The sequence below is a fragment of the Capra hircus genome, chromosome 28, assembly GCF_001704415.2.
Source record: "Capra hircus breed San Clemente chromosome 28, ASM170441v1, whole genome shotgun sequence".
NCBI classification, from domain to species: domain Eukaryota; kingdom Metazoa; phylum Chordata; class Mammalia; order Artiodactyla; family Bovidae; genus Capra; species Capra hircus.
Genome location: NC_030835.1, coordinates 20649219 through 20669857, shown reverse-complemented (window position 1 = coordinate 20669857; position 20639 = coordinate 20649219). Strand labels below are relative to the sequence as shown.

The 20639-nt window shown below is 39.5% G+C and overlaps 1 protein-coding gene and 1 pseudogene across 3 annotated transcripts in view; both read left to right on the top strand.

Annotated features, from left to right (window-relative positions):
* TET1 (tet methylcytosine dioxygenase 1) overlaps positions 1 to 20639 on the top strand; it is a 137442-nt gene that overhangs the window by 65988 nt on the left and 50815 nt on the right. The window lies entirely within an intron of this gene.
* LOC102186089 lies at positions 16870 to 18648 on the top strand (annotated as a pseudogene).

The following is a 20639-nucleotide window of genomic DNA, read 5'->3' as shown; positions in this document are numbered from 1 at the left end:
TTATATTACTTTTTTGAGGCTTCATTCTTGTAATATTAAATTTATGTACTTCTTGTTGGGTCAGAGTAAGTAGATTTCTATCATGATATTAATAAATTGAGAAATATGGATTTAAGAGTACTATTTAAAGACATAAAGGGAATCAGTCATAAAATCAAAATAGTGTGTCTTTTAAATTAGTAGAGTAAAAGAAAAGAAAAATAACCCATTTAACAAACATAGACCCAACCTAAAAGAAATCCCACAGACTGAATAACTAAAACAAAATCTAAATGATCTATTGTTCACAAGACACAATCCTAAAAGCAATGTGAGTTGAAATGCAAAGGATGGGCAAAAGATTTTCAGAAAAGTGTAAACAAAAATAATGTTCTTGAGGTGTAAATAGAATTTTTTGATAGTTATTTTCCTCTAAATTTAAACTTAAACCAAAAGCAACAAGTTTATCACCTCTAGATATTATCAATTCTTATTCTTTATTGTCTGACATTTTAAAGTGATTATGTTATTTTCATTTTAAAAATTATTACTGAGATTTATTCCAGCCTTATTGGGGGTATAATTGACAAATAAAGGGAATTTTCTGGCAGTTCAGTGGTTAGGACTCTGAGCTTTCACTGCCGAGGGCATAGATTCAATCCCTGGTCAGGAAACTAGTTGGATCCCACAGGTTACCTAGTGTAGCTTTCCGCCTCCACCACCACAAAAAAATTAACAAATAGATTTGCAATCTACTCAAAGTGTACAATGTGAAGAGTATTCCCTCCATTGAGTTAATTAGCATGGATTTATCTTTCCCTTTCTCATAGACTTACCTTTCTTTTTCATTTTTCTTACTGAAAACATGTAAATCCTACTCTCTTGTTGTTGTTCTTTTAATTACTAAACCGTTCTGATTCTTTTGAGACTCCATGGACCATAGCCCACCAGGCTCATCTGTCCATGGGATTTCCTAGGTAAGATTATTGGAGTGGGTTGCCATTTCTTACTCAGGATCTTCCCAACCCAGGGATTGAACCCAAGTGTCCTGCATTGGCAGGCAAATTCTTTACCACTGAGTCACTTGGAAAGCCTTCTATTCTCTTGGCAAATTTCAGTTATATGGTACATTGTTATCAACTATAGTTACTAAATTATACATTAGGACCTCAGACCTTATTCATTGTACAACTGAAAGCCTGTACCCTTTTACCAACCTCTCTTTGTTTCTCTCATGCCCCAGCTCCTAGCAATCAATTTTTACTCTGTTTCTGTGAGTTTGATTTTTTTTTAGATTCCATAAATATATATGATACCATGCAATATTTATCTTTCTCTGTGTAACATATTTTTCTTAGAAAAATGCCCACTAGGGTCATCCATGTTGTTGCAAATGATAGGATTTCCTTCCTTTTAAAGACAATATGTGAGGCCATCCAAGACGGATGGGTCATGGTGGACAGATCTGACAGAATGTGGTCCACTGGAGAAGGGAATGGCAAACCACTTCAGTATTCTTGCCTTGAGAACCCCATGAGCAGTATGACAAAGCAAAAAGATAGGACACTGAAAGATAAACTCCCTGGGTTGGTAGGTGCCCAATATGCTACTGGAGATCAGTGGAGAAATAATTCCAGAAAGAATGAAGGGATGGAGCCAAAACAAAAACAACACTCAGTTGTAGATGGGACTGGTGATAGAAGCAAGTTTCCATGCTGTAAAGAGCAATATTGCATAGGAACCTGGAATGTTAGGTCCATGAATCAAGGCAAATTGCAAGAGGTGAAAAAGGAGATGGCAAGAGTGAACATCGACATTCTAGGAATCAGCGAACTAAGATAGACTGGAATGTGTGAATTTAACTCAGATGACCATTATATCTACCAATATGGGCAGGAATCCCTTAGAAGAAATGGAGTAGCTGTTATAGTCGCGAAAATAGTCCAAAATATAGTACTTGGATACAATCTCAAAAATGACAGAATGATCTCTGTTCATTTCCAAGGCAAACTATTCAATATCATGGTAATCTAAGTCTATGCCCCTTCCAGTAATGCTGAAGAAGCTGAAGTTGAACAGTTCTATGTAGACCTACAGACCTTCTAGAGCTAACACTCAGAAAAGATGTCCTTTTCATTATAGGGGACTGAAATGCAAAAGTAGGAGATCAAGAAACACCTGGGGTAGCAGGCAGATTTGGCCTTGGAGTACAGAACGAAGCAGGACAAAGGCTAATAGAGTTCTGCCAAAAGAACTCACTGGTCATAGCAAACACCCTCTTCCAACAACACAAGAGAAGATTCTACACATGGATATCACCAGATGGTCAACACCGAAATCAGATTGATTATTTTCTTTGCAGCCAAAGATGGAGAAGCTCTATACAGTCAGCAAAAACAAGACTGGGAGCTGACTGTGGCTCAGATCATGGAATCCTTACTACCAAATTGAGGCTTAAATTGAAGAAAGTGGGGAAAACCACTAGACCATTCAGGTATGATCTAAATCAAATCCTTTATGACTATACAGTGAAAGTGAGAAATAGATTTAAGGGACTAGATCGGACAGACAGAGTGCCTGATGAACTGTGGATGGAGGTTCATGACATTGTACAAGAGACAGGAATCAAGACCATCCCCAAGAAAAAGAAATGCAAAAAAGGAAAATGACTGTCTGAGGAGGCCTTAGAAATAGCTGTAATAAGTAGAGAAGTGAAAAGCAAAGGAGAAAAGGAAAGATATACTCATTTGAATGCAGAGTTCCAAAGAATAGCAAGGAGAGATAAGAAAGCCTTTCTCAGTAATCAATACAAAGAAATAGAGGAAAACAATAGAATGGGAAAGACTAGAGATCTCATCAAGAAAATCAGAGATACCAAGGGAACATTTCATGCAATAATGGGCTCAATAAAGAACAGAAATGGTATGGACCTAACAGAAGCAGAAGAGATTAAGAAGAGGTGGCAAGAATACACAGAACTGTACAAAATAGATCTTCATGACCCAAATAATCACTATAGTGTGATCACTCACACTCAGCTAGAGCCAGACATCCTGGAATGTGAAGTCAAGTGGGCCTTAGGAAGCATCACTACAAACAAAGCTAATGGAAGTGATGGAATTCCAGTTGAGCTATTTCAAATCCTGAAATATGATGCTGTGAAAGTGCTGCACTCAATATGCCAGCAAGTTTGGAAAACTCAGCAGTGGCCACAGGACTGGAAAAGGTCAGTTTTCATTCCAATCTCAAAGAAAGGCAATGCCAAAAAATGCTCAAACTACCATACAATTGCACTCAGCAATACATGAACGTGAAATTCCAGATGTTCAAGATGGTTTTAGAAAAGGCAGAGAAACCAGAGATCTAATTACCGACATCTGCTGGATCACTGAAAAGCAAGAGTTCCAGAAAAACATTTATTTCTGCTTTATTGACTATGCCAAAGCCTTTGACTGTGTGGATCACAATAAGCTGCGGAAAACTGTGAAAGAGATGGGAATGTCAGACCACCTGACCTGCTTCTTGAGAAACCTGTATGCAGGTCAGGAAGCAACAGTTAGAACTGGACATAGAACAACAGACTAGTTCCAAATAGGAAAAGGAGTACATCAAGGCTGTATATTGTCACCCTGCTTATTTAACTATATGTAGAGTACATCATGAGAAATGCTGGGCTGGAGGAAGCACAAGCTGGAATCACGATTGCTGGGAAAAATATCAATAACCTCAGATATGCAGATGACATCACCCTTATGGCAGAAAGTGAAGAGGAACTAAAAAGCCTCTTGATGAAAGTGAAAGAGGAGAGTGAAAAAGTTGGCTTAAAGCTTAATATTCAGAAAACAAAGATCATGGCATCCAGTCCCATCATTTCATGGCAAATAGATGGGGAAACGGTGGAAACAGTGGCTGACTTTATTTTTCTGGGTTCCAAAATCACTGCAGATGGTGATTGCAGCTGTGAAATTAAAAGATGCTTACTCCTTGGAAGGAAAGTTATCACCAACTTAGACAGCATATTAAAAAGCAGAGACATTACTTTGCCAACAAATGTCCATCTAGTCAAGGCTATAGTTTTTCCAGTGGTCATGTATGGATGTGAGAGTTGGACTATAAAGAAAGCTGGGCACAGAAGAATTGATGCTTTTGAACTGTGGTGTTGGAGAAGACTCTTGAGAGTCCCTTGGACTGCAAGGAGATCCAACCAGACCATCCTAAAGGAGATCAGTCCTGGGTGTTCATTGGAAGGACTGGTATTGAAGCTGAAACTCCAACACTTTGGCCACCTGATGCAAAGAGCTGACTCATTGGAAAAGACCCTGATGCTGGGAAAGATTGAGGGCAGGAGAAGGGGATGACAGAGGATGAGATGGTTGGATGGCATCACCAACTCGATGGACATGGGTTTAGGTAAACTCTGGGAGCTGGTGATGGATAGGGAGGCCTGGCAAGCTGCGGTTCATGGGGTGGCAGAGTCAGACATGACTGAACGACTGAACTGAACTGAAAGACAATAAAATCCCATTGTGTACATATACCATATTTTTTGTACCCATTACTCATTAATCAATTGATAAACATTTAAGTTGTTTCTTTACCTTGACTGTTTTGAATAGTGCTACTACTTTATTTGAGGTACTGTCTCATTGTGGTGTTGATTCGTGTTTTTTTAATAATGAATAATGATTAGCTTCTTTTCGTGTACCTGCTGGCCACCTGTTTGTCTTTTTTGGAAAAATGTCCATTAAGTCTTTAATTTTTATTTACTAATTATTATAGGAATGAAACAGTTTTTCATAGAAAGTTGATTGATACTGAAATTTCCTGCATGTGGTTTTCTAAATTTTTATTTATATTTTTAATGTAATTAGAAATTTTACAACTTTTATTATAAAGGTAGCAGATGGTTGGAATCTACACTTACATAGATACTTCTCCCTAACACTTTCCACGTACACACACAGAGGACTGTATCATATGTAATTTTTCAGCTGCTCTTTTTAATGCTATATTTTGAAATGTTGTCATTGCAATACAGGCTACTTTAGTGAATACCTAGAATTCCATTGTACAGACATATCATACTGTACTTTATTTACCCAGTCCTGTATCCTTTTGAAACCTTTGTTTTTATGATGCAACTCAAACAAGCTTTACATAAATATTCTCGAAACTTTTTTTGTAATCTTTTTTCGGCCACACCACAGTGTGATCTTAATTCCTCACCTAAACTCTAGGCCATGCACCAAGCAGTGGAAGTGCAGGATCTTAACTATTGGACCACTAGGAAAGTCTCACATAAATATTCTCATATTAGTAAAGAACTACTGTTCATACTGCGGCACAATTGTGCTCATCTCACATGCCAGCAAAGTAAGGCTCAAAATCCTCCAAGCTAGGCTTCAACAGTATGTGAACCAGAAATTCCAGATGTACAAGCTCGATTTAGAAAAGGCAGAGGAACCAGAGATCAAATTGCCAACATCTGTTGGGTGATAGTAAAAGCGAGAGAATTCCAGAAAAACATCTACTTTTGCTTCCTTGACTATGCTAAAGCCTCTGACTATTTGGATTACAGCTAACTGTGGAAAATTCTTAAAGAGGTGGGAATACCAGACCACCTTACCTGCCTCCTGAGAAACCTGTATGCAGGTCAAGAAGCAACAGTTAGGACCAGACCTGGAACAATGGACTGGTTCCAAATCGGGAAAGGAGTGCATCAAGGCTCTATATTGTCACCCTGCTTATTTAACTTATATGCAGAGCAAATCATGTGAAATGCTGGGCTGGATGAAGCAAAAGCTGGAATCATGATTGCTGGGAGAAATATCAATAACCTCAGATAAAGTGATGACATCACTCTTATGGCAGAAAGCAAAGAAGTAAAGAGCCTCTTGATGAAAGTGAAAGAGGAGTGAAAAAGCTGGCTTAAAACTCAACATTCAAAAAACTAAGATCATGGCATACGATCCAATCACTTCATGGCAAATAAAAGGGGAAATAACGGGAACAGTGGCAGACTTTATTTTTGGGGGCTCCAAAATCACTGCAGATGGTGACTACAGCCATGAAATTAAAAGATGGTTGCTACTTGGAAGAAATGCTATGACCAACCTAGACAATATATTAAAAAGCAGAGACATTACTTTGCTGACAAAGTTCTGTATGGTCAATGTTATGGTTTTTCCAGTAGTCATGTCTGGATGTGATAGTTGGACCATAAAGAAGGCTGAGGACCAAAGAGTAGATGCTTTCAAACTGTGATGTTGGAGAAGACTCTTGAGAGTCCCTTGGATCACAAGGAGATCAAATGAGCCAATGCTAAAGGAAATCAACCGTGAATATTCACTGGAAGGACTGTTGCTGAAGCTGAAGCTCCAATACTTTGACCGCCTGATTCGAAGAGCAGAGTCATTGGAATAGACCCTGATGCTGGAAAAGACTGAAGGCAGGAGAAGGGGACAACAGAGGATGAGATGGTTGGATGGCATCACTGACTCAGTGGACATGGTTGAGCAAACTCCAGGAGATAATGAAGGACAGGGAAGCCTGGCTTGCTACAGTCCACGGGGTCTCAAAGAGTGAGACATGATGGAGTGGCTGGACAACAACAAAACAGGTTAAGTGCAATCAATTGTGTTAAATATGTGTGCAGAGAATTTAAAGAAGGGAGTGTTCAGTTTTACGTGAGTGCATTAGTCCCTCAGTCATGTCCAGCTCTTTGCAATCCCATGGACTGTACCCTGCCAGGCTCCTCTGTCCATGGGATTCTCCAGGCAAGAATACTGGCATGGATTGCCATTTCCTTCTCCAGGGGATCTTCCCAACCCAAGGTTTGAACCTGGGTCTCCTGCATTGTAGACAGATTCTTTACCATCTGAGCCACCAGGGAACCCCCTTTTATCTGAGTGAGGCAGCAGGATAAGAAATAATTGATTAGGGGAAAAAAAGAGAAATATTTGATCCAGGATTTCCTTGGCAGTCCAGTGTTTAATCTGGGCTACAACTGCAGGGGAAAAGTGTTTCATCCATGTCTGAGAGATCAGATCCCTTGTGACTTGTGATGTGGCCCAAAAAGTAAAAAAATAAAAACACCACCACCAACAGCAAGAAGAAAACATATAAAAAGCTGGGGAATTAAAAATACTTGATTTCACAATGTCACATTTCCTCTAGTTCTTTATTAGAGGCAAATTGGAAGACCAAAAAGCTTTCTATGTTAAGTTTTACTTGAAGATAGGGCTGCTTAAAATAGCCTAGAGGAAGCAAGGCTAGGGGTAGGGCTGAGTAGGGGAGTATGGTTGGTTTAAGAGACATTCTGTAAAATATGGCCCAAAGCCAGGAACTTGGAGGCCTTGCTTGCTGGACTGAAAAATGTGAATTTTGCTCTGGGGAATCTTGGTTCCCTCTTTCCTTTACCAAGCTGTTCTTTGAGTCTTTATGGGCTTTTTAGCTTCAGATCTAAGGGAACCATGCAGGGGTTAGTTTAGAATGCGTGGTTTCTAGAACTCCCTTGGGTGATGTTGTTGTTTAGCCAGGTGCAGTGTGGAATATAGCCTAAAGCGATTAGATTTGCATTTCAAATGAATTCCATAAATAATTGCATTGTCTAATAATTTGTAATTTGGATAGGACAACTGAGAAACCAAATTTTATTTTATTTTAATTTTAAAATTTAAAATACAACTTTATTTTGGTACCATTGCATTTTCGTTCAATCACTGAATATTTAGCATTGAATTGCAATTCATTAAGTATAAAATATACACTAAATTTCATAGGTTTTATGTAAAAATGTAAATTTACTGATAATTTTTATAATAATTCCATGCTGAAATAATTTGGTTGCTATGGTGACTTAAATAGAAATATATTAAATTTTATTTTACCTGCTTCATTTTTACCTAAAGAAAATATCTCCTAAAAGCTTTGAAATGAATTCTATAGCTCACATTGTATTTACATTGGACAGTGCTTCCTTTGAACAGCATGAAGGTTTGGGTGTGCTATATTCTGCAAACCAATCCGAATTCTGAGATTAATCCACTCAGGGTAGCTTAGGTCCAGACAATGTTTGCTATCTAATGCTCATGAAAATGTGAGTTCCATTAGAACTGGTCCCTTACCTCTACTTTTGATGGATACATGCCTTGTTATTGGTCTCCATAAGCATTTTGAATGCATGTACGGAGGCAAAGAAGTAGGAATGGGGAACACAGGGATAAACGGAAGAGTCTACTCAACTCAATGGCTTCTCAGAAGACTCATGGGTCATTAGTAGGATTTGGGGGTTAAAGCAAGCCCAAAGAATGAGGTAATTCATTAACTTTTAGACATGAAAGTTTTAACCACTCAGTCCTGTCCGACACTCTGAGATCCCATTGACTGTAGCCCACCAAGCTTCTATGTCCATGGAATTCTCCAGGCAATAATATTGGAGTTGCCTGCCATACCCTTCTCCAGGGGATCTTCCTGACCAAGGGTTAGAATTTGGGTCTCTTGTATTGCAGGCAAATTCCTTGCCATCTGAGCCATCAGGGAATCCCTTTTAGACATGGTTCAGTTGTAATTGCTAGGTGAAGATGTCCAGTTAGTGGATAAATGAATTTCACATTCAGGAGAAATGTCTTTTCTTGATGTGAGAATCAGCAGCAGGCAATCATAGACTGAAGGGCAAGTGTGCCAATAAATGGGGTGAATGGAGAGGAGACAAAGGGAAACACTCTCCTTTATATGTGGGCAAAGAAGCCAACCAGGGAGACTGAAATGATGGACTCAGAACTGAAAGAAAGATCTTAAGTGACCAACTGGACTACCGTGGTGAATCTTGGATAGTTTCAGTGGGGTAGTGGGAGCAGAAGCCTAATTATAATGGGTTGAAGGTACATGATAGGTAATTGCAGTTTGGATGACATTCTTTGTGAACAGCGCAGAGAGGTAGGGTGGGAGCTAAATATTTCTGGAGGCTTTTGTTTTCTCAAGACAAAAGATTTCAGTTTGTCCTAGGCTGTGGGGAAGAAGGTAGCTAGGAGAGATTTACCGATCCTTGACTCCAGAATGCTCTCTGATTTTTCTGTTAGGAACGTATAAATACCTCTGTGCATACCATCACCAGCTAAGTGCTGAATACATAGTCAGTATTCTTGGAGATTATGTTATTATTCATAGAAAGTCTAAACTGAAATAGACATATTTTCTTCAAAGGAAAATGTTGGAGGAAGGGAGCAGAGACCCAAGGCATGTGACCCGTAAGCCTGGGTGTGTGTCCATGGCTAGTTGTATCTGACTCTGGGACCCCAAAGAGTAGCCCACCAGGCTCCTCTGTCCATGGCATTTTCCAGGCAAGAATACTGGAGTGGTTTGCCATTTCCTTCTTCAGGGGATCTTCCTGACCCAGGGATTGAACCTGTGTCTCCTGCATTGGCAGAAGGGTTCTTTACCACTGTGCCACCACTGTGCACGCATGCACAGGGGCGATGTAGAAAGCATCAAAAACTAAAACCTTTCTTGGTTCCTCATAGGATCATAAATTAGCCAGTTATCTGATGGCCTTCTGGAGGGAGTTAGGCGAGGCAAGGTCTTTGAATATTATCTTTGATCATGAGGAACATTCCAGGTGGAGTGACTTGACAGGGGTTAAACCGTAGTGGAAAACAGGATTACGAATCTCCAGAAATCTTGAGGAGAGTTTAAGTGCCATTAACAAACAAACCCAAAAAAGTCCATGTAAACTGCATTTGCAAAAACTCGTGTGGTTGGATAAATAATCTGCAATTTGTATGTTCTTTTGTTTTAAAAATTAATATGGCAATTCATATTATGGCTTTAATAACAGGAAGTTTTCACCGTATCTTTTTCTCCTAATTATATGGAACTAACAAATTTGAAGAAAAAGTTATACTAGAAAGTAAAACATACCAGCTCAGAGAAGGGGATGGCACCCCACTCCAGTACCCTTGCCTGGAAAATCCCATGGACGGAGGAGCCTGATAGGCTGCAGTCCATGGGGTCGCTAAGAGTCAGGCACGACTGAGCGATTTCACTTTCACTTTTCACTTTCATGCACTGGAGCAGGAAATGGCAGCCCACTCCATTGTTCTTGCCTGGAGAATCCCAGGGACAGGGGAGCCTGGTGGGCTGCCGTCTATGGGGTCGCACAGAGTCGGACACGACTGAAGCGACTTAGCAGCAGCAGCAGCAGGGAAACATACCAGGGTTATTCTGAAGAGGATTTATAGGCCAAGGAATATTTGTGGGAGAAATAGACGGTGACCTTTGACTGCTTCCTTAAGACCTAGCCTCTAAATTGGGTTCCAGTTTCACTCCTTTCCTTAATAATTTGTGAGAACCCTGTGTGAAAAGTGAAAGTGTTAGTTTCTTAGTCGTGTCTGACTCTTTGACTCCACGGACTGTAGCCCTCCAGGCTCCTCTGTCCATGGAATTCTCCAGGCAAGAATACTGGAGTGGATTGCTATTCCCTTCTCCAGGGGATCTTCCTGGCCCAGGCACTGAACCCGGGTTTCCTGCAAAGCAGGCAGATTCTTCACTATCTGAGACACCAGGGAAACCCCGTGTGAAACCTGTGTGCATATACTGAATTTGGAGATTAAGCTATGATATTTTATTTAAAGAGCAATGCTGTTCTGCTATAACTCACAGACAGATGAATAGAAGTAGTATGTACTATGCTATACAGTAGTTATTTATCTTTTTAAAGTTATTTTTTAAATCCTGAGAAATTATTGTTCTTTAGTTGAAGTACAGTTGTTTTGAACTGTAAAGTTGGAGAATACTATTGAGAGTCCTTTGGGCTCCTAGGAGATCAAACCAGTCAATCATAAAGGAAATCAATAGTGAATATTCATTGGAAGGACTGATGCTGAAACTGAAGCTTCAATACTTTGGCCACCTGATGCAAAGAGCTGACTCATTAGAAAAGACCCAGATTCTGGGAAAGAGTGAAGGCAGGAGGAGAGGGGGAAGGCAGAGGATGAGATGGTTGGATGGCATCATTGACTCAATGAACATGAGTTTAAGCATGCTCCTGAATATGATGAAGGACAGGGAAGCCTGGTGTGCTGCAGTCCATGGGGTCGCAAAGAGCTGGACAGCAACAATACTAGTTGATTTACAATATCATGTTAATTTCAGGTGCAATTCTTTTTTAGATTCTTTTCCCTTATAGGTTGTTATAAATTATTGAGTATAGTTCCCTGTGCTATACAGTAGGTCCTTGTTGGTTATCTATTTTATATATAGTATTGTCTGTAAGTTGAGTTATCGTAAGGAAATTGAGGTGCAAAGGGGATCTATAGAGCTTTATGCCACGTGGTTGGTAAGCAATAGAAAGGGGAGTTACCAGTTTCATTCCGGGAAAGCTCACATTATTAAAAATATATGAAACAGTTAAGGTATGTAAAAAAAGTGTAAAGAATAATACACTGAACATCAGAGTTGGTTATTAATTTTAAGCTTGGATAGGGTTGTTCACGAAAAGTGTGAAGACTAAAAAGGCAGTGGATCTAGAATCTTCTAAGGAACAGGCTTGGGGGACACACCTACAGCCAAGGGACAGACATTCAAGAGTGAGGCTCCAGGGGAGACCTAGATTTTAGTTTCATTGGAGAATCCCCTTGGGGATCTACAAAAGAGCAGAGTAGGTGTGCAATATTTAAGGAGTGTTTGGATTTGGCAGTTCAGAAGTCATTTATGAGCTTGAGGGGTAACCCCTGAAGATATTCGAATGAGGAGGGAATTTAGTGGGTTGATAGCTTTGAAGCAGATTTGGAGTCTGGGTTTTGGGATTTTTTTTTTCTTTTGTTGTTTTTACATGAATTAACACATTTATTATAGGCTAGCAATGTTACAAACGGTGGATCTTTAGTTACTTCAGTCAGACTATAGCCTGATAGACGTGGTGCTGTAGGTTCGGGAATTACCTGCCACCTTTTCAGGAACCACAGAACCAGATCCCCAGAGCTTGTCTCTTCAGTTTGTTTTTGCCACCAGAGAAGCAAGTGTACTTGTGGGCTGGCTGATTTCAATTTTCTTCATCATTTTCCTGAGGGAGGTACCATAATGGGCTCTTCTTGACAGATAGTCCTGGCCTTGGTGCTTGTAGCCTTGCCACCAGAGAGGGGTTTTTTTTATCTTTCTTTTTTTTTTTTTTTTAATGTCTTACATACTTTTTTTTTTTTCTTTTTGCTATGCCTTGAGGCATGTGGGATCTTTGTTCCTGACTAGGGACTGAACTTGAGCTCTGTGGACCGCCAGGGAAGTTCTGGATTTTTATCTTTTTGACTAGGAATAAATTATACTGGCTCTTAGCTGCTGAGGAGGTGGTCTAAAACAAGGTCATCTTTGACTAGAGAGGTTTAGCTTTTAGGTCAGTTTTACACTTTTGGAATGCATTTGCAATTAACTTGGTTTTTGACTAAATAGAAGTTGTCCCTCCCTTTAGTTAAGTCTCCTCCTTTGCCCCACCCTCAAGTAAAGGATTTACTGTGGATTCTAAAACCCTGTGACCAAATGAGGGTGGAGTTTTGGGGGTTAAGAATGAAAACTTTAGGAAAGCTTTTGCATCTGGCTTCTGGAGCTGAAGGAGAAAAATAAGAAACATCTGTAGTTTCTGCCATGGCTCCTATTCGGCACAAGCTTGGAAAAACCATAAGGCCCTGTGGCCCCAAGGTAGGACAGGTTGGGGTGTGTAGTCATCCAGTCTCTATGCTTCTGCTCTTCTGGCTTACCCAGCCCTGCCTATCTGTGGCCTTTGAAACCCCTCACTGGGTAGCTGTAGGCAAACTGGAGAAACAGATAAGAGGCAAAACTAAAAAAGAATGTTAGGGTTACAAATCTTGGTAGGGCAGGTATTCCTTTTTTATGCCTAAAAAAGGAAAAGGGGGAAATTAATGGCTGGGATTCTGAAGTAGATAATTTCACTGCTCTAATAAAATTAAGTAGATCCCCTTCGAAGGAGGATATTTTTGATGTATGTGTGTGTTAAATGCTTATTTTAGAATTTCCTTAGGTGGATCTTTGGTGAGTCACTGGTTCATCTTTACTTTTGACTTAAATCTGATTTTGTTAGCAAGGAGTTGTGGTGAGCATTGTTTGGTGGTAGGTTGGAGAGCAGGGCTGACCTCTGTGCGTCTTTTTCAGGCTGCTTTTTAAAGGGAATGTGAGAGGGAAAATACAGTATCAGGAATGATTGTGTCTTCTGAAAGTCAAACTTCATGGAGGCCTCAGTGGTTTTCCCTTGGGTTTTTCTTCATGCTCAATTTTCAGGTTGAGGAAGCAGACCTGGGAGGTGTTTCTTCTGATTAGGGATAAATACACTGTGGGCTGCTCCTGCCGCTCTATTTGTTAGTTTTTAAAATTGCTTTTTCCTCCAAGGAGGTGAAGAAAAAAAATTGGTTCTTGGTGGGGGAGGGGTTGAAAAAACTTAAGATATCACAATGAGGTCACCGAATGTAAACACAGACACACTATATATGTGATATTACGATCTTCTGGGGAGGTATTAAGATCTTCTGGGGAGGAATATTAGGGGAAAAATGTTTTAAAAGACTTCTGCATGAAGGGGTGGGGAAAAAATGAAAAGTAGGTTAAGAAACAAACTGATTTACCTGTGTAGTAAAGCTTATAGTCTTGCTGGACCAAAGCTCTGAAAACGCTTTGGAAGTTTTTATTTTTTCTTGTAGTCTGGGTACCTGTTTCTGGTTGTAGGAAATGCAGCATGTATGGAACGTGAGCGTGTGTTGGGAGGGCTGCAATCAGATCCTGTTCAAAGGGCAGAGTCAGAATTTTCAGAATAGAAGGCCTCTTTCCTACTTCTCTGGTGGCTCAGATGGTAAAGCGTCTGCCCCCAGTGCGGGAGACCTGGGTTCGATCCCTGGGTCGGCAAGATCCCCTGGAGAAGGAAATGGCAACCTACTTCAGTATTCTTGCCTGGAAAATCACATGGACAGAGGAGCCTGGTGGGCTACAGTCCTTGGGGTTGCAAAGAGTCGGACACAACTGAGCGGCTTCACTTCACTTCCTCAGTACCATTTGGCTCCTGCAAAAGTAGGTATAAGAGTGTCCTGAGGGTAGGAATGTGGAAATATGAGAACATGGCAATAGCTTGGGGACTATTGGATCCAGATCTCATCTAAGGAGTTCAACATTCCTGTTAGTTCAGAGTGTGTGCAACCTGTAATCTTGGGATGGGTATTGAATGGAAGACAGAATACTAGGGGACTTCGAAATCATTTACTGTCTTTTAAACTGTACCCTTGGGTCTTTTTGGAGTAGTAGAGGACAAGAATGGAACTTGCGGGGGAGGGGCTGGGGTAGGAGGAGAAGAGGTACAAACACAGGTAGGTAGTTATTTGGGTTTTGCTGTAACAACTTCCAGAAAAACCCAAAGGAAATTATTGGCCAACCCGATAATTTGCACTTCAAGATGAATGTTCAGGAAATACACTATACCTAGGCAGATTAAATGCCAATAAAATCATCATTAAAAAAACTGTAGCCATTGGGGCTTATTTCAAGTAGTTGGATTCACGCTCTCAGTGATGTCATGGAAACAACTCCTTGCAGCTTATTAGGTGTGTGCATTTCTTCCCAACTCTTGCTTAGTTGGTCACTTTGATAGTGGATTGGCACCACAAAAATTGGCAAACCCTACAAAATAGGGCTTCCTCCCCACCACTTCCCGAGTTCTAAAAGACAAATGTTGACTGTTGTATGTAGCCTTCCTAAAATATCTTAAACAAGTATTATAAAAAAAATATGTACTCTGCACTCTTCCTCATGCTCCGATTTGTTTGTATTTTGATACTACATAAATTATTCTGCATTTAGATTTCTTTCACTTACTATACCTAGAAGTCTTTGCATAGAGTGCTTTGTCAATTTTGGTTTACTTTTAAGGGAAATATATTAAAAAGTCAAAATAGCTTTTAATCATATCTGGCCTAAATAAACCTTTGCTGTTTCCTCACTATAAAGTATTGCTCCTAAACTCTTTCTATTCACAATTAGTTTCTTCCAGAGTAACTTTATGCAGATATGAATGTATATATTATTTCTTTTTATACAAAACATATTTCACACATAATCTTTTCCTGTTAGCTATGGAATTTTTTATCCTTTTATATGGTTGCAAGGCATTATATAGCTATATCACAATTGAATTAGCCTGCTACAGATGGACATTGAAATCTTTTCAGCTATTTGTTTAAATATACAAAGCTGTCAAAACATGTAGTTATATGCAGGTATAACTGGGATAAATTTCAAACTGCTGTATGAAAGTTGCACTTAATTTTGATAATTATTGCCAAATTGCCTTCCATAGGGATTGCACCATTGTGTACTTTCACCACCAATATGTGAGTTTATTTCCCCACAGCTTGCCCAAAGGTCTAGGTGGTCAAACTTTTGGACTGCTATTCTAATGAATGAAAAATGTCATTTTAATTTGCATTTCTTTTAATGTTGAGCATCTTTCCACAGTGCCTATGTCAGGGTTGTATGAAGGTTAAATGAGCTATTGTATGTAATGAGTATATTAGAATACAGCTAATGGCTTTGGAATTACAACTGTTGTGATGAAATTGTATTCTCTCTTAGTGATAGCTCACTGTCACTGTGCTCTTGAGTCAGTTATTATCTGACATAGTTATCTCACTTAATTACCATCACAATCATATATGATCTCTTAAAAAGAGAAAACTATAGTTATGGTTAAGCAGCACATCCTGGGTTGTACAATTCCTAAGGATTGCTCTCTTCCCTTCCCCATGTTAGTATTCAAGATTAAATAGTAATGGCAAATAAATTGGTTTCTTTTCAATACTTCTTTTTAAAAACAAACCTATATATACTTTACTTAGATTTTATCTATTTAAATAAGTTGATTTTATGTACTTTTTAAATTGAGGAATAGTTTATTTAAAATAATAGTTTCAGGTATACAGCATAGGATTCAAAATTTTTATATAGATTATTTTCTTCATTTAAAGTTACTATAAAATATTGGTTACAAAAGAAGAAAAAAATACAAAAAATATTGGTTACATTGCCTCTGCTGTATACTAGGTCCTTTTAACTTATTTATTTTATACATAGTAGTTGATACCTCTTAATTCCCCACGGCAACCCACTCCAGTACTCTTGCCTGGAGAATACCATGGATGGAGGAGCCTGGTAGGCTGCCATCTATGGGGTTGCACAGAGTCGGACACGACTGAGTGACTTCACTTTCACTTTCATGCATTGGAGAAGGAAATGGCAACCCACTCCAGTATTCTTGCCTGGAGAATCCCAGGGACAGAGGAGCCTGTTGGGCTGCCGTCTATGGGGCTGCACAGAGTGGGACACAACTGACACGACTTAGCAGCAGCAGCAGCAGCAACTTGACCCTCCCCCCATTCTTCTCCCCACTAGTAACCACTAGTTCTCTATGTCTCTCATTCTGTTTCTGTTTTGTTAAATTCATTTATTTTATCTTTTAGATTCCAGATATAAGTGATATCATATAGTATTTGTCTGTCTGACTTATTTCACTAAGCATAATATTCTCCAAGTTCATCCATGTTGTTGCAAATGGCAAAATTTCATCCCTTTTTATGGCTGAGTACATTCCAGTTTATATAATAAACCAGCATCTTTATCTATTTATCTGTTGATGGACATGCAGGTGGCGTCCATATCTTGGCTATTTAAATAATTTCTGCTATACATTTGAACTGCAAGAACGGGCTGCTTCAGCAGGCTGCTCGCTTCATTTCCGAGGCGTCCTTGCCTCTCCAGGCCTGGCAGTGCTTGCCTCTGCCTTTAGCAACTTCGTTGGTCCTACACAATCTCCCTGGGTCGGCGGGCAGGCTGGCTCAAGCTGCCACGGGGATACGTTTGGAGAGTTCCTCAGGGGGTCTGCTGGATCCAGTGCAAGCTGCTTGGTGCAGGGCTGAACCACCACGCCCTAGTGATGGTGGGCAGCTCCGCGCCCCAGCCACTGGCCCACCAGGCGGGCTTGGCGCTAACACTGCAGCGAAGAGCATTCCAGAAGACTAGGAGAACATCAACCCTGAGAAGGAGGCACCTGCCCAGCAGTCCCAGACTGGGTGGGCTGGTGGTACCGAAGGCGGGAAACTCGCGGGGTCCAGCACCCCAGAGGCCTAACACTTGACAGGTTGCACCTCTTAAGGATCTTCCTATAAATGATGAGCATATCACTGTTCCTCCCTGGAAATTAAACAGTAAACAGCCTGCGTTTACCATTCATGTGGATGAAGCAAAAGAATGCAAAAGAGGCCAGCTGAATCTAAAAAGGCAGAAAGTGAGGATGTCTTGGCTGTTACTTTACCAGGACCAAGAAAACCACTGGTACCTCTTGATTACCCAGTGGATGGTAGTTTGCAGTCACCACATACTATGGTCACATCAATTGTATTGGAAGATGAAAAGCCAGGGAGTGTTAATGAAGTACCAGACTACCATGAGGACGTTCACACATACCTTAGGGAAATGGAGGTTAAATGTAAGCCTCACATGGGTTACATGAAGAAACAGCCCAACGTTACTAACAGTATGAAGGCTATCCTCGCAGACTGGTTAGTTGATGTAGGAGAAGAATACAAACTACAAAATGAGACCCTGCATTTGACTGTGAACTACCTTGATAGGTTTCTTTCATCCATGTCTGTGTTGAGAGGAAAACTTCAACTTGTAGGGACTGCTGCTATGCTGTTAGCCTCAAAGTTTGAAGAAATAGACCCTCAGAAGTAGCAGAATTTGTTTACATTACAGATGACGCTTGTATCAAGAAACAAGTTCTGAGAATGGAGCACCTAGTCTTGAAAGTCCTTGCTTTTGATTTAGCTGTACAAAGAATAAATCAGTTTCTTACCCAGTACTTTCTGCATTGCTGCTAGGTCGTGTCAGTCATGTCCGACTCTGTGCAACCCCATAGAGAGAGGCCTACCAGGCTCCCCCGTCCCTGGGACTCTCCAGGCAAGAACACTGGAGTGGGTTGCCATTTCCTTCTCCAATGCATGAAAGTGAAAAGTGAAAGTGAAGTCGCTCAGTCATGTCCGACTCTTAGCGACCTCGTGGACTGCAGCCTCCCAGGCTCCCCTGTCCATGGGATTTTCTAGGCAAGAGTACTGGAGTGGGGTGCCATTGCCTTCTCCGACTTTCTGCATTAGCAGCCTGCAAAAGGCAAAGTTGAAAGGTTAGCAGTGCTTTTGTGAGAGTGAGGTTTGATAGACGCTGCTGCTGCTGCTGCAAAGTCGCTTCAGTCGTGTCTGACTCTGTGCCACCCCGTAGACGGCAGCCCACCAGGCTCCCCTGTCCCTGTGATTTTCCAGGCAAGAGTACTGGAGTGGGGTGCCATTGCCTTCTCCGGATAGACACTGACTCATATCTAAAATATTTGCCATCGGTTATCACCGCTGTGGTCTTTCATTTAGCAATCTACACAGTCATGAGACAAAGCTGGCTTGACTCATTAGTATAAAAGACTGGATATCCACTGGAAATTCTAAGCCTTGTCTCATGGACCTTCACCAGACCTACCTCAGAGCACCACAGCATGCACAACAGTCAATAAGAGAAAAGTACAAAAATTCGAAGTTTTATGGTGTTTATCTCCTCAACTCATCAGAGACACTAAATGTGTAACAGTGAAAGACTACCTTTGTTTTCTAAGATGTAAAGCACTCAAAGTATATGGTATACAGATTTTATCTTAGATTTTAATTTTATAATCCTTTCTGAATACAGAAGTTATGGTCGAGTACATATTTTGGTATCTATTACTTTTTAAATGGTTATAGTTTGTATATCTTTTGTGCATGTAATTATCTTATATATTTGGCTAATTTTAAGTGGTTTCTATTAAAGTATTAATGATGCCAGCTGTCAGGATAATAATGAATTGATTTGAAAAAAAATAATTCTACTATAAACATTGGGGGGGGTGTATGTACCTTTTTGAATTACTGTCTTCATTTTCTTTAGATCAATACCTAGGAGTGGAATTGCTGGGTCATGTGGTAATTCTATTTTTACTTTGTTGAGGAACCTCAATACTGTTCTCCATAGCGGATGCACTAATTTATATTCCTACCAACAGTGTATAAGAGCTCCCTTTTCTCCACATCTTCACCAACATTTGCTATTTGTGGTCTTCTTGATGACAGCCATTCTGATGTGAAGTGATATCTCGTTGTGGTTTTGATTTTCATTTCTCTGATTAGTTATGCTGAACATCTTTTGATGTGATATCTTTAGCCATCTTTTATTTCTTCTTTCTGTCTGATTGCCATGTCTCAGACTACCAATACTATGGTGAATAAAAGTAGGAAGAGCGAGTATCCTTGTTTTGTTCCTGATCTTACAGGATATGCTTTTAACTTTTCACTGTTGAACATGATGTTAGCTCTGGGCTTATGGCTTATTATAATGGCCTTTATTATGTTGAGGTATGCTCCCTCTATATCCACTTTGTGATGAATACATTATTTGGATGTACTTTTTGTTTTACCATGCCAGCAAAGCTTGTGAGATGTTAGTTCCCTGACCAGGGATTGAACCCAGGCCAAGGCAGTGAAAGTGCTGAGTCCCGAGCACTGGACTGCCAGGGAATTCCTACTGTTTGTATATTTTAAGTTAAAAGATGTTTTAATTTACCACATGTTATCACATCACATGTTGTCACACGTTATTTTGGGTTAATGATATATTATGAATGTCTTGCCATGCAATCACTAGATTGATACATAGAGTAATGACTGCACATTAATTCACAGGGTGAATATATGAGGGCTTATTTCATATTTTCTCTAAATGTTATATTGCATCATGATTTGCTTACATTTTATTTTTGCAATTTGGATTGCATTTATTTTCATTTTCTTCTAGTAAGAAGTTGGATAGATTTTGATCCTTTTGATTTCCACCTAAGTGAATTACTTATGCCTGTTCTTTCCTCAGTGTTCTATTGAGTCATTTTCCTTTTTACTTTCTCAGAAATTTTTTTTCCCTTAAGAACAGTAACTATATATCTTGTATTTATCCAGTCTGTCACTTGATTTTTTAAAAATTTCAGTATAAAAATTTTTCAATAAAATTTTCACTTTAATTTTGACAATATTTCTCCTACCTTTGTAAGTAGCTATGCATATTAGGAAGTAAATGCAGTTTATATCATTATTCAGTACACGGACACAAAACCATACATAAAAGGTTTTAATGATAATACTTATCTTTACTGAATATAGTATACTTATTTTTCTTTAATATTCTATTAAAAAGAATTTGTTACAAAGCATGAAATTGGTATTGGGACTCAGGTTGTGATCAGCAATTTAAAAAGCATGTTATGGTGTCTTTGCCTTTCAGAGTGTTAATATTATATGTAGTTAAAAGATTCTGTCTTTTTTATGGCTTGCCACTTTTTGCTCTTGCTTTGGAAGATTTTTCCTACTTTCTAAATTTTCTTCTATTTAAATTATTAATGTCTGGAATTTTTGTTGTATGTTATAAGGATCAAACTTCTTTCTTGTCATTATTAAGAAATTGATAATTTTCTCTGCAGCTTACAAATGCCAGCATTTAAACAATAATATTAAATATTATTGAACTTATTCTCATAATTTATTTATTTACCT